This window comes from Chiloscyllium plagiosum, unplaced genomic scaffold (assembly GCF_037043375.1).
Source record: "Chiloscyllium plagiosum isolate Xiang-an unplaced genomic scaffold, Cpla_swu_hap1 HiC_scaffold_19, whole genome shotgun sequence".
In the NCBI taxonomy this organism is placed as follows: domain Eukaryota; kingdom Metazoa; phylum Chordata; class Chondrichthyes; order Orectolobiformes; family Hemiscylliidae; genus Chiloscyllium; species Chiloscyllium plagiosum.
In genome coordinates this window covers 70364244-70378618 of record NW_028270157.1, presented here as the reverse complement: position 1 = coordinate 70378618, position 14375 = coordinate 70364244, and positions in this window count along the sequence as shown.

Below are 14375 nucleotides of genomic sequence, written 5' to 3'. Positions count from 1 at the left end.
GGGGAATGGTCTAGGTGGGTTACTCTTTGGAGGGTCGATGTGGACTTTTTGGGCCAAATGGCCTGTTTACATTCTGTAGGGAATCTAATCGACTGAGATGGGGAGAAGATTCTTCACCCATACAACCTATGGAATTCCCTGCCACAGAAAGCAATTGAGGCCAAAATAGAGAATATTTTTATGAAGGAATTAAATATAATTCTTCGGGCTAAGGGGATTAGAGGGTTTGAAGAGAAATCAGGAACAGGAGACTGAGTTGGATGATCAGCCACAGTCACATTGTATGGTGGAACAGGCTCAAAAGGCCAAATTGCCTACTGCTGCTCCTATTTTCTATGTTTCCAAAGAATAGTCAATCCCAATCAACAAGCTGTTTTCAGCTTGATCCACACTCAAACATTTTTGCTAATACCTTCTGAGAGGGATATTCTGTTCTTGAAGATGGGAAGTTTACATATGGGTAAGTCATTTAATTAGACAGGCTAACCCTAAACCTAACCCTAACTCTAACTCCAACCCTAACTCACGCAACTCTAACTCTAGCCCTAACCCTAACCCTAACTCTAAACCGTTTTTAACTCTAACCTTAACCCTATCTCACCTAACTCTAACTCTAACCCTAACTCTAATCCAATTCTAATTCTAACCCTAATCCTCACCCTGACTCTAACCCTAACTCTAACTCTAACCCCAACCCTCACCCTAAGTGCAACCCTAAACCTAGCCCTAATCCTGACCCTAACCACACTGTCTTCACACTAATGCAAGGACTAAAGTCTTTGAAATGGCAGGAAACAATTAAGAACCACTTAAGGGACTCAAGGCCTGTGCTAATGGGATTAATCCAGTGAAAGTGGGCTTTGCCAAGTACTATGTGTAGCATTTTGTGGGCAGCTCGTAACTCTGGGTTGGGGAGGAATCCCATTATCTAAGGCAGTTCTTGATTGAAGAACTGGATATTGAGCAGGAGCAGTGTGTAGTAAACCTTCTTTTCTCCACACATGCCCTCCACCACCAGACACTTTCCAGTCTTCCACCTCATACATTGCTCCCCTGTGATCCTAGTGCCCTCCGAGAATCAGCCACAGCCTTTCTCATGGTGCTGCCATTGCAAGTGCTGCCAGCCTTTGACTGGTCATCATCACTTGCTGGGCGGGACTGTTTCACTCCACATGAAGCCCCTCCTTCCCTGTACCCTTGCCAATACCCTGACTGGCATTATATTAATAGGCCCTTCCCTGGGAAAAGCAACACAGGCCTCTCACGGATTGTCCAGTAACTCTTAGGACCCCAGCCATCTCTACAAGAATCTATCATTTATGTGGAACCTTACATAGTGTGTTCTGGGTGGTTATACAGATAATAAACACTCACTTAGCAACCCAGATAGCAAGCTGGAAAAAAAATCAACTCAATCAATAGACATGACTAAGGTTTAACAAACTCCCTGAACGCCTTTATCTTGAGTGGGGTATTCCAGCACGACAAAAAATTTTTTATGCCTTGGTTTTGACTCCCCGAGGCAGTAAAGGAACGTTATCCAGAAAATTCATTCAACAACATGCTGCAACAAGAGATGAGAGATCTGAGAAAATTTGGATCTCCACACAACACTAGTCATCCAACACCCTACATATATTTACTTTGGTGCAGACTCCCTTCCCCTTCAAATGCAATTCTGTAAATCCAACCGTTAAATTGAAGGGAAATGGAGTGGTGAGAATGTGGAACTCACCGCCCCAGGGAATAGTTGAAGTGGTTGGCATAGATAAAAAAACAAAGAACAATACAGCACGGGAGCAGGACCTACAACCCTCCAAGCCTCTGCCACCATATTTTGCCCTTGCATAATATATCTAAGAGGAGGCTAACTCAGCAAACGGACAGAGGACTAGGTGGCGATGTTGAGAGAGGATTAGATAAGAGAAATGGGATGAAGCGAGTGTGTGCGGATGGCTTGCTTTGTCTCTCCTGCAGACTCAATAATCCACTTTGCTTACTCCTTACTCTCCAACACCTTACTCTCCAAATGATCAATCTCATTCATGACAGTGTGGAAGGCATTTTATTTTGGGGATTGCTGCATCCCTTTGACCAGAAAAAAATATTGAATCAGTCAATGTAGGAGGCCATTCAGCCCATCATGTCTCTTAGAAATTGCAATTCAATTAATCCCTCGCCTCTATTTCCCATGATCCTGCCAATCTTTCAAGCCTGTAAGTAATTTGAGAACAGAGTCACCTGCAGTGTAACTTAACGCTCGACAGCAGTGAAATGGTTAAGACGTGAGCTTTAACTGGAAAGGAGAAGCTTCATTTGCAAAAGAGCAAGCACAATTCTGGCTGTGCCGGGCAGTGATTCAACTGGTTCTCATTTGCTCAGCTACTACACGGGGAAAAACAGAACAGAAACTGCTCCTAAAACCTTCTTCCTCTGACACTGAAGTGACAGGGCTACCTCTGCAATCACTGGGAGAGGAATTGGCAGATTCGCGCTAACACAAGTGACATTAAACTGCACCAAAATCTGAACAGGAACCAAGAAAATACAGGATCACAGGTTGGACACATTCTAGGATTGTTGAGTTTGCTCAGTGGGTAATAGGGGACATAGAGCCAAGATCTTGGAATGTCTTGTGATAAGACAGTCACAGAGTCATAGAGATGTGCAGCACAGAAACAGACCCTTCAATCCAACTCATCCATGCTGACCAGATATCCTAAATTAATCTCGTCCCATTTGGCACGATTTGGCCCATATCCCTCCAAACCCTTCCTATTCATACACCCATTCAGATGCCTTTTAAATGCTGCATTTGTCCCAGCCTCCACCACTTCCTCTGGCAGCTCATTCTGTACATGCATCAACCTCTGCATGAAATGGTTGCCCCTTAGGTCCCTTTTAAACTTTTCTCCTCTCATCTTACATCTATGCCCTCTTGTTCTGGACTCCCCTACCCTAGGAAAAAGACGCTAGGTTAATCTATCCATACCTTCACAGTTTTATAAACCTTTATAAGGTCACCCCTCAGCCTCCGACATTCCAGGGAAAACAGCCCCAGCCAATTCAGCCTCTCCCTATAGTTCAAATCCTCCAACTCTGACAACATCTTGTAAATTTTTTCTGAACCCTTTTGAGTTTCACAACATCCTTCTTATGTAAGGGCGCTGGGAGAGTTTGAAGTGTAGAAAGAGGTCAGCAGTCAATAGGAGGGAGACCAGAAATGAGTGCAGTATTCCAAAAGTGACCTCACTAATGTCTTGTACAACTGCAACATGATCTCCCAACTCCTATACTTAATGCACTGACCAATAAAGCAAGTATGCCAAACGCCTCCTTCACTATCTCCTCCACCTGGGACTCCAGTTTCAAGAATTTATCCTCCAGCAAGTGTCGACTCTGATCCTGGCTCGAAACCTGCATGGCTTTTGGCTGAGGCCAGATCAAACCTACATTATTTAATAGCCAACTGACAACCCCCATTAGTGCACACAACTCAACCCTCGCCTCTTGGGTGTAGCTCTGGACAGACTTAGAACCTGCTCACTCACGAGCTGCCAGAACCCACCAGAGGGAAAGGTTGACCATATTGCTCGGGGAGCCCTGAGGGCAAAGAAATACAGCAGACACTGAGTTGAATCAAATAAAGCTCCAGTTTTATCTTGTTTACAAATGACTATGGGGTGCACTCCTTTCTACTTCCTCTTCTTCCTCTGTTATGTTCCTAATACACTGTCCAACATGTTCACCATCTTCCTCTGACTCAGAAACATATAAAGTAGGAACAGGAGTAGGCCTTTCGCCCTTGATGAAGGGCTTTTGCCTGAAACGTCGATTTTGCCTGTCCTCGGATGCTGCCTGAACTGCTGTGCTCTTCCAGCACCACTGATCCAGAATCTGGTTTCCAGCATCTGCAGTCATTGTTTTTACCTTTTGCCCTTCAAGTCTAATCTGCCATCCAATATGATCATGGCTGACTCATCATGCCCAAGGCCTTAGAACTGATGAGTTCTCCACTCTCAGAACATTCCTCACCTTGCCCACAAACTTTAAGCACTTAAAATGGAAGCCCAGCATCTTTAGTGTTTCTACCGTTCTAGATTAGATTACTTACAGTGTGGAAACAGGCCCTTCGGCCCAACAAGTCCACACCGCCCCGCCGAAGCGCAACCCACCCATACCCCTACATTTACCCCTTACCTAACACTACGGGCAATTTAGCATGGCCAATTCACCTGACCTGCACATCTTTGGACTGTGGGAGGAAACCGGAGCACCCGGAGGAAATCCACGCAGACACGGGGAGAACGTGCAAACTCCACACAGTCAGTCGCCTGAGGCGGGAATTGAACCCGGGTCTCTGGCGCTGTGAGGCAGCAGTGCTAACCACTGTGCCACCGTGCTGCCCACAACTGTGCCACCGTGCCGCCCACCCACTGTGCCACCGTGCCGCCCACCGTGCCGTTCTTGCCCAGACTGGGTGCTCGAATATAGGTTGATACTCTTTTCAGCATAGGTCACGTCCCCAGCCCCACATCACTAGTCCCAGTAGATAGAGTCATAGAGTCATAGAGATGTACAGCACAGAAACAGACCCTTCGGTCCAACTCATCCATGCCAACCAAATATACCAACCCAATCTCGTCGCATTCGTCAGCACTTGACCCATATCCCTCTCTACCCTTTCTATTCATATACCCATCCAGATGTCTTTTAAGTGTTGCAATTGTACTAGCTTCCATTACTTCCTCTGGCAGCTCATTCCATACATGCGTCACCCTCTGTGTGAAAAAATCTTCACCCTTAACCTATGCCCTCTAGTTCCAGATTTCCCCAGCCCAGGGAAAGGACCTTGGCTATTTGTCCCATCCATTCCCCCTATGATTTTATAAATCTCTATAAGGTCACCCCTCAGCCTCCGATGCTCCAGGGAAAGCAGCTCCAGTCTATTCAGCCTCTCCCTATAGCTCAAACCCTCCAACCCTGGCAATATCCTTGGCAATCTTTCCTCAACTCTTTCAATTTTCACAACATCCTTCTGATTGGAGGGAGACCCAAATTGCTACTTTGGCATTTATGGGTTTACCCTTCACTCCAAGGCCTCCCCGGCTTATCAGCTTCCAAGCAGCCAACAGGTTCCATAAGGGCCCAGTGGAGTTGGCACAGGGGATTTGCAATTGCTGCCTCATTGGGCACCTTGGGACAATTGGCTAACTGGAACAGCTTGACTCAGGGAATTGCCCAGTCAATGATCGGGTTTGACGGCATGCACAATGACAGCAGAGAAAATTAACAGGCGTACTCAAAAGTTGTGAGGGTTAGTTGGGATACTTAGTGGCAATCCACTTGGATTTGATAACCAGAGGGTACAGAATCAAGGTAATTGGCAAAAGATCCAGAAATGAGATGAGAATATTTTTTCATGCAGAGTTATAATGAATCACTGTTGAAAGGGTTGATGGAACGATATTCCAGAGTGCTGTAAACAATTTTGGTCCCCTTATCCAAGCAAAGATATACTGACATTGGAGGCAATCCAGAGAAGGTTCTCTAGCCCGATGCCAGGTATGGAGGGACTTACAAGGAGAGTTTGAGTAGGTTGGATCTGTACTCATTGGAGTGTACAACAATGAGAGGTGACCTTATTGAAAAATATAATATTCTTAGGGGAATTGAAAAGGTAAATGTGGAAAGGTTGTTTCACTTTGTGGGAGAGTCTAGGACTAAAGGGCATAATGTCAGAATAAGACATTCAAGACAGAGATGAGGAGGAATTTCTTCCCTCAGAGAGTACTGAATCTGCAGAATTCTTCACAGAGGGCTGTAGGGGCAGGGTCATAAAGTGTATTCAGGGTTGAGGGAATCAAAGGTTATAAAGAAAAGGCAGAAAAGTGGAGTTAACCCATGACCTAGTTGAATGGGAGAGCTGAATAAAGAATTCTGAACCTACATCGTATATTGTTATGATCTTAGTATGTAACTACTTTCAAAAGAAATTAGATACATATTTAAAGGTCCAAAATTAAAGAGCTCTGAGAGATGAGCCAGCTATGAGACTAATTAGGTGGCCATTTCAAACAGCCAGCAGGGGCACAATGGGATGTGTGATATCTCTATTTGCTGTAAGATTCTAAGATTTTTTTATGCTTTTGTCAAGAAGCTCACTGAAAATAAAGCTGGGAAAGTATATTGCTGACGCTACTCTGGTTACACCACAAACTGGAATTGATTGTGTCCACTATTTTGCGAGAAATCAAATTCTCTGATGCAAGTGACTTGTCTAGATGTGTGGGAATCGCACCGCCACTCTGCCAATCTAGGTGGCAGCACTACCTCTGCTATCACCAATGAGAAAGTTGGCAACTGGCAGCTGGTCACAGAAGTATGAGAATAGGAAGAGGCCAGAGTTGAAGCCTAGGCATGGAACCATTTGTCTGTTCACTCACAGGATATGAGTAAGGCCATCAGTTATTGTCCACCCACTATTATCCTTGGGAATATGATATTTCTTGTGTAAGATAATGGTTCTGAATGGGTTAAAGTTGAAGAATGCATGAAGCACTACCCAATCTGATGATGTTATACTGAATTGGGTGGGCATTAGGCAAATCATCTCAGAATCTGGTGGAATGCAGACCTGGAGTTATTTTCTTCAAACTGCTCAGACTTTGAACCAACTTTGGGGCAGGAACTCAGACTTTCTGATCTAGACTTGGGAACACTACTTGTGAGCCAGAGGTCCTAAGAAGTGCAGACTTATTTTTAGGTTTCCTCATGATCTTAGTAAACATGTCTAACTAGTCCATGTAACTAATTACTATCAAGCAACAAAATACATCTTGATAAGAGCAGCTATTTGTTAAGACCCATTGGTTGATGCTAAAACCAATCAGGACCTTATTAGCATTCAAAAGAAAGTGAATTAGTAACAGCATGTTGCGACCCACAAATACAACATGGTGATCAGCAGATAAATACATTCAGTGGGACCCTGGAGAAGTCATGTTTAGAAGACCAAGTGAGATTGCAGCTTTATGGACTTCACACATTGAGAAAAAAACTCACACAGGAGCTGTAAAAGCTTGCACAAATAATCATTCAGCACGAGAGAATCAGGATTCCAGATTATAGCCTTTACTTCAGACCTGATCAGGAGAAAGTGGGGACTGCAGATGCTGGAGATCAGAATCGAGAATGTGTTGCTGGAAAAGCACAGCAGGTCAAGCAGCATCCGAGAAGCAGAAGAGTCGACATTTCAGGCATAAGCTCTTCATCAGGAATGAGTCTTATTCTGTGTGTTTTTCCAGCACCACACTCTCAATTCAGACCTGATAAGAACTGCAAACAAAGCAGCAAGGGCAATAAAGAGGTTAAAGACTAGCCATGCAGGTCAGGCAGCATCTGAGGGGCAGGAAAATCGACGTTTCGGGCAAAAATATTCGGGCTTTTGTCCGAAACATCAACTTTCCTGCTCCTCAGATGCTGCCTGACCTGCTGTGCTTTTCCAGCACCACTCTAATCTGGACTCTGGTTTCCAGCATCTGCAGTCCTTGTTTTTACCTAAAGACTAGCCGTGCCTGACATTTACATTTTCCATTGAGAAGCAAGGAGCATTCCTGGTTAGATGATCTACTTGGAAGTAAATGCATCAGGATTCAAAATCCAAGCTGGGTAAGGAGAGAAACATCAAGGTATTGGCTCAAAGATAGGCTAAGGACACTAGAAGTGAAGAAAAGCAATACTTACATTTACTTTCACAGAAAACAGACACTATGAGGCTACAGACAAGAAATTAAGAGTCATGGAAATACTTTGTATAAAGTTGCAACACCAGGAACATCTCAAAGCATAATGAGGCTATTTTAAGAGCAAGAGATTCATAATTTAAGCTGTGGTTCTGGCAGGAAGAATTTGTTCAGCCTACAGCCATGCAATTTGAAGTTGTGGAATTGTATATTCAACCATGAGAGATGGGGCTGTGAAGGAATCCTGTTTACACATGAGAATGTGGAAAACCACTATTTTTACTGCACAAATGCGGATACTTTGTTAAGCATTGCAAACACATAACATTACTATTTGAGAGGACCAAAAGCTTTAAAAGAAGGAAAAGATGCCTATAGTGTTCAGGGATGTGTAGGTTAGGTGTATGAGTCTGGGGTAAAATGTAGAGTAGTAGGGGAATGGGTCTGGGTGGGTTACTCTTCAGTGGGTAAGTGTGGACTTGTTGGGTCAAAGGGCCTGTTTCCACACTGCAGGGATTCTATGATTCTATGAATACATTATTACACTGTATGGTTCAAATCCTTTGACAAAAGGAAAGTAAAAGTGCCTTGCGATTCACAGGAGTAAAAGTTTTTGAGGGAAAAAATTACAGCAGCACTGAGAAACTGAAAAACTTAAAAGCTTTAAAGTAAGAAGAATAAATAAGCATGGACGACATCGTAGGAACAAGAGTACAACATGCAAAAATTAATATCAGGGATGGACCAAATAAAACACAGGATTGGACATCTAGGAGAAAACATTGTTAAGGTATGGAAATACTTCAAACTTAAATAGTAAATCACAAGTTCAGCAAGTGAATACAAATCAATAGGAGCCACAGTTGATGACATTGTTATAATGGAAAGAAGGTTGGTACAGCATCCTTCTCCCTACAAACACCATAATGGAGTCGCAGGTAGATAGGATAGTGAAGAAAGCACTTGGTATGCTTTCTTTTATTGGACATAGCATTGAGTATAGGAGTTGGGAGGTCATGTTGTGGCTGTACAGGACATTGGTTTGACACTTTTGGAATATTCTGTGCAATTCTGGAAGGATGTTGTAAAACTTGAAAGGGTTCAAAAAGAATGACAAGATGTTGCCAGGCTTGGAGAGCTTGAGCTATAGGAAAAGGCTGAATAGACTGGGGCTGTTTTCCCTGGAATGTCGGAGATTGAGGGCTAACCTTATAAAGATTTATAAAATCATAAGGAGTGTGGATAGGATAAATAGACAAGGTCTCTTCCCTGGGGTGGGTGAGTCTAGAACTAGAGGGCATAGATTTAGGATGAGAGGGGTAAGATATAAAAGAGACTTAAGGGGCAACTTTTTCATGCAGAGGCTGGTGCGTGTATGGAATGAGCTGCCAGAGGAAGTGGTGGAGGCTGGTACAATTACAACATTTAAAAGGCATCTGGATGAACAGGAAGGGTTTAGGTCCAAGTGCTGGCAAATGGAACTAGTTTACTTTAGGATATCTGATCAGCATGGACGAGTTGGACTGAAGGGTCTATTCTTGTGCTGTACATCTTCATGACTCTATGACTGTTTGGTGATCTACCGTCAAAAATCATTTCAGCCCTTTTAGAGATGCCCATGACTGAGCAGCAAATGGCCAACAGCTACCCAGAGCTTTGTATTTCCTGTAATGAGTTTAATAAGGAATTTTAAAAGTCCTTAGAGTAATAGACAAGTATCCAAATAATTGGTAGTTAACATAGTGCAGCTGGCAGGAATGTACTTGAATACAGTGTCCATTGTGAAAAACCCCAAGAAAGGAGATAGGAGGGTCTGGGAAACATCATGAGACCATGGAGGACCAAAGCTTGATCACAAACCTGTCCATCTCTAGCCATTCAGTCATATGATTAGCTTAATTGGAAATGCATGTAATTAAATAATAATATAATTGGTTTGTCAATGTTCAAGGCAGGATGAAACAAATGTATAAAAATGAATGTTTTCCATTGTTCAGTGAAGACCTGTCTGGATTTTCAGAGGGTTTCTTCCTACCAGAGTACTTACAATAAACTCTTTGATGCTGGAAGTGAACACCTGAGTATTCAGTGAATCATTTGGTCAATCCACTCCAGCAGCTCCATATAGTACTGAAGGTGCTTAGTTGGGGCTATGGCAAGTCCTGGAGCACAAATCTTCAGTCCATAGAACATAGAATATAGAACATAGAACAACACAGTGCAGAACAGGCCCTTTGACCCTCGATGTTGTGCCGACCTGTGAACTAATCTAAGTCCATCCCCCTACACTATCCCATCATCATCCATATGCTTATCCAAGAATTGTTTAAATTCCCCTAATGTTGCTAACTTAACTACATTGGCAGGCAGGGCATTCCACGCCCTTACCACTCTCTGACTAAAGAACCTGCCTCGGACAGCTGCCTTAAATCTACCACTCTTCAATTTGCAGCTATGCCCCCTAAACAAGCTGACGTCATCATCCTAGGAAAAAGACTCTCACTGTCCACCCTATCTAATCCTCTGACCATCTTGTATGTCTCTGTTAAATGCCCTCTTCGCCTTCTTCTCTCCAATGAGAACAGACCCTAGTCCCTCAGCCTTTCCTCCAGATCAGGCAACATCCTGGTAAATCTCCTCTGCACCTTTTCCAATGCTTCCACATCCTTCCTGTAATGGGGTGACCAGAACTGTACACAATATTCCAAGTGAGGCTGCACTAGTGTTTTGTACAGTTGCAGCATAACATCACAGCTCTGAAATGCAATCCCTCTACCAATAAAACCTAACACACTGTTTGCCTTCTTAACAGCACTATCAACCTGGGTGGTAACTTTCAGGGATCTATGTACATGGACACCAAGATCCCTCTGTACATCCACACTACCAAGAATCTTTCCATTGACCCAGTATTCTGCCTTTCTGTTATTCTTCCAAAGTGAATCATCTCACATTTATCTGCATTGAACTCCATTTGCCACCTCTCAGCTCAATTTTGCAGTTTATCTAAGTCCCTCTTCCACACTGTCCGCCACTCTACCGACTTTAGTGTCATCTGTAAACTTACTAACCCCATCCACCTATGCCTGCGTCTAAGTCATTCATAAAAATGACAAACAGCAATGGTCCCAAATCACATCCTTGTGGCACACCACTAGTAACTGGACTCCAGGCTGAATATTTTCCATCAACCACCACTCACTGCCTTCTTTCTAATCCAAACTGCTAAATCACCCTCAATCCCATGCCTCCGCATTTTCTCCAAAAGTCTACCATGTGGACTCTTATCAAAGGCTTTACTAAAGTCCATGTACACAACATCAACTGCCCTACCCTCATCCACATGCTTGGTCACCTCCTCAAAAAACTCAATGAGGCTTGTGAGACATAACCTGCCCTTGACGAAACCATGCTGGCTATCTCCAGTCAAATTGTTGCTTGCTAGATGATTATAAATCCTATCTCTTATAATCCTTTCCAAAACTTTTCCTACAACAGACGTAAGTCTCACTGGTCGATAGCTACCTGGGTCATCTCTACTGCCCTTCTTGAACAAGGGCACAACATTGCAATCCTCCAGTCGTCTGATACTAAATGTGTAGACAATGATGACTCAAAGATCAAGGCCAAAGGCTCCGCCATCTCCTCCCTAGTTTCTCAGAGAATCCTCTGATAAATCACATCCGGCCAAGGGGACTTATTTGCTTTCACACCTTCAAGAATTGACGACACCTCCTCCTTACTAACTTCAATCCTTTCAAGTCTAATGGCCCATATCTCATGTAGAGAGGTGAAAGTGAGGACCACAGATGCTGGAAATTAGACTCGAGGGTGTGGTGCTGGAGAGGTGCTAAACGAATATTTCTCATCTGTTTTCACACAGGAGAAGACTGAGATACAGGCCAGGAGTCTACATTAGAGTGGTGCTGGAAAAACACAGCAGGTCAGGCGGCATCCGAGGAGCGGAGAATTGATGTTTCATGCAAAAGCCTTTCATCAGCATCCCTGATGAAGGGCTTTTGCCCGAGATTTTCCTGCTCCTCGGATGCTGCCTGACCTGCTGTGCTTTTCCTCCCACCACTCTAATGTAGACTCCTGGCCCGTATCTCAGTCTTCTCCTGTGTGAAAACAGATGAGAAATATTCGTTTAGCACCTCTCCAATCTCCACAGGATCCACACACAACTTCCCACTTCTGTCATTGACTGGCCCTACTCCTACCCTAGTCACCCTTTCATTCTCACATACCTATAGAAAGCTTTAGGGTTCTCCTTTATTCTACCTGCTAAAGACTGCTCATGTCCTCTCCTTGCTCTTCTTAACTCTGTCTTTAAATCCTTCCTAGCTAATCTGTAACTCTCCATCTCCTCATCCAAACCATCTCGTCTCAATGTCACATAAGCCTCCCTCTTCTGCTTAACAAGAGATACAATTTCTTTAGTAAACCACCTTCCTGCCTGACATTGACATACCTATCAAGGACATGCAATATCTGCTCCTTAAACCAGCTCCACATTTTGATTATCCCCATCCCCTACATTTTGCTACCCCATTCTATGCATCCTAAGTCTTGCCTAATCGCATGATAATTGCCCTTTCCCCAACTATAACTCTTGCCCTGTGGCATGTACCTGTGCCTTTCCATCGTTAAACTAAACGTAATCTAATTATAGTCACTCTCTCCGAAGTGCTCACCTACAACTAAATCAAATACCTGACCTGGTTCATTACCAAGCACCAGACCCAGTGTGGCCTCCCCTCTTGTCGGCCCTTCGACATACTGTGTCAGGAAACCCTCCTGTACACACTGGATAAAAACTGATCCATCCGACGTACTAGAGTTATAGTATTTCCAGTCAATGTTGGGGAAGTTATAGTCCCCCATAATGACCACCCTGTTCCTTTCACTCCTACCCAGAATCATTTTGCCAATGCTCTCCTCCACATCTCTGGAACTTTGTGGAGGCCTATAAAAAACTCCCAGCAGTGTGACCTCTCCTCTCCTGTTTCTAACCTCACCCATACCACCTCAGTAAACGGGTCTTTGTCAAAAGTTCTTTTAGCCATCGTTATACTGTCCTAGACTAACAAAGCCACACGTCCCCCTCTTTTACCACCTTCTCTGTTCTTAATGAAAGATCTAAACCCTGGAACCTACAACGTCCATTCCTGACCCTGTGTTATCCATCTCTCCGAAATGGCCACAACATTGAAGTTCCTAAACGAGACATGGAGCAACAGCAGAGGATGGTACTATTGCCAGAATGTTGCCAGGGCCCATAGCCTTTGCAGTATCCAGTGTCTCCAGCTGTTTCTTCATATCACATGGAGTGAGTGGAATTGGCTGAAGACTGGTATCTGTCATGCCGGAGGAGATGGATCATCCACTTGCTACTTCTGGCTGAAGATTGCAGTGAATGCTTCAGCCTTATCTTTTGCACTGATGTGCTGGGCTCTTCCATCATTGAGGATGGGGATATATGTGTAGCCTTCTTCTCCAGTGAGTTGTTTATTGTCTACTACCATTCACAACTAGATAGGGCAGAGCTTAGATCTGATGAGTTGGTTGTAAGATCACTTAGCTCTGTCTACCGCTTGCTGCTATACCTTGGCATGCAAGTAATCCTGTTTGTTGGCTTCACCAGGTTGACACCTCATTCCTAGTGCTACTCCTGGCATGCCCTCTCTATTGATTCAGGGCTGATCTCCTGGCTTGATGGAAATGGTTGAATGGGAGATATGCTGCACCATGAAATAGCAAATTGTGTTGAAGTACAATTCTTCTGCTGTTGATGGCCCACAGCACCTCATGGATACCCAGTCTTGAATTGCTAGATCTGTTTGAATTTGTCCCATGTAGCACGGTGATAGTACCACACAACACGATGGTGCTCACTCTTACCAATATGGTCGTAGACAGATGCAGCTGCAGCTGGCAGATTGTTAAGTATGAGGTCAAGTATGTTTTTCCCTCTTGCTGGTTCCCTCACCACCTGCCGTAGACCCAGTCTAGCAGCTGTGTCCATTAGAACCTGACCAGCTCAATCTGTAGGACTGCTGCTGAGCCACTCTTGATGGTTAACATTGAAATCCCCCACCCAGAGGACATTTTGTGGCCTTGCCACCCTCAGTGCTTCTTCCAAGTGTTGTTCAACATGGACGAGGACTGATTCATCAGCCAAGGGAGGATGGTACGTGGTAATCACCAGGGGATTTCTTTACCCATATTTAACCTGAAGCCAAAAGAACTCATCAGGTCCACCGAATGGACAAATAGCTTTGCTCCATACTTAACTGTTTAAAATCTCATTTGCTCAGATATGGTGTTTGTCCGTAGTACTATTATCAATATGAATGCTTTCCTCTCTCACTGCCCTCCAATGGAGTGTATCAGTCGAATTTATAAATCAATACGTGACCTGTTTGAACAGATTACACATACAACTTTCCTTGACCATAAAGTCCTGGAGAGAGCCTTGATGCCTGGGTTTCTGGCTCAAAGACAAAAACGCTGCCCATACTCTCACATGAACGGTGACAGAGCAGGAATACCTTTGCATTTGAAAGGATCGATCAGAACAGAAGGGAGGCATTTCTATTTTTTGATTCCAAACAAAAGCCCCTTCAGAGT